At 31.6% G+C, this 882-nt stretch overlaps 1 protein-coding gene across 1 annotated transcript in view; it reads right to left on the bottom strand.

The window, feature by feature from the left end:
* LOC107696536 (RNA-binding protein 24-like) overlaps positions 1–882 on the bottom strand; it is a 15,231-nt gene that overhangs the window by 11,792 nt on the left and 2,557 nt on the right. The gene's annotated exons all lie outside the window — the stretch shown is intronic.

Raw genomic sequence — 882 nt, forward strand, 5'->3', positions numbered from 1 at the left:
CTAACACAAATATGGCTTCAGGCAAAAACAAAACATGACAGCGCAGATCTGTTACAAATAAACTTAATTGCTAAATTCAAAAAGGCAGACAAGCAATATGGCTGACACAAATTGGGTTAACTCCATATGACCCAATGCATAAGAAAAGAACAAAAGAATGACTTGATATATTTTTTAAATGTCATTTGTAGCATTTTTGTCAACTGTTTTTATTTATTCTTAAAAAATATAAAAATATATATAATTTATTTAGGATTTAAAATTAATTTTATCCTCTTTTGGCCCCTTCAGGACATAGTGTTGATGACATTAATCAAGGGTCAGCTTGATATAAATATAGCATTTTAACATATATCTTTTTTATGGCAAAATGGAAAATATGGCTGAATCAAAAACTCAGTATGGCCCATGGAATCTATCGAGATTTCATGAATTTAGAAATTCAAAATATTTAAAATGTTGCAAAATGCTGCTAACAAAAATGTTTCCACACACCTTTTGCAATTGGTCACTAATAATAGACATAGCTATCTGTAGATAAGCACAGAAACAAACCAATCATATCTTATTAGGCTGATCTTGTCCGTTGGGACAACTTGGCAGGTGGTGGGTAAGAGATAAAAGAGTTCTTCAGGTGAGGACTCAAAAACAGAGGAGCATACACAGATGTGCTGGAGAATGGACGTGTTTCAAATGCTCTCTTTCATTGAAACTAAAAACAGAGTGAGTGTCTGGACATGTTATCTGCATGCCTCAATGAGTATCTGCAGCATAAAAGCAGTCATTTTGTGTAGTCAACACCTTTCATTTCTTTTTACACTTTTTTGCCATATTATGGAAATTTGAACATTTTTGATTAACATTTTAATAAATATTATATAT

This window comes from Sinocyclocheilus anshuiensis, unplaced genomic scaffold (genome assembly GCF_001515605.1).
Source record: "Sinocyclocheilus anshuiensis isolate Anshui unplaced genomic scaffold, SAMN03320099.WGS_v1.1 scaffold590, whole genome shotgun sequence".
NCBI lineage: Eukaryota > Metazoa > Chordata > Actinopteri > Cypriniformes > Cyprinidae > Sinocyclocheilus > Sinocyclocheilus anshuiensis.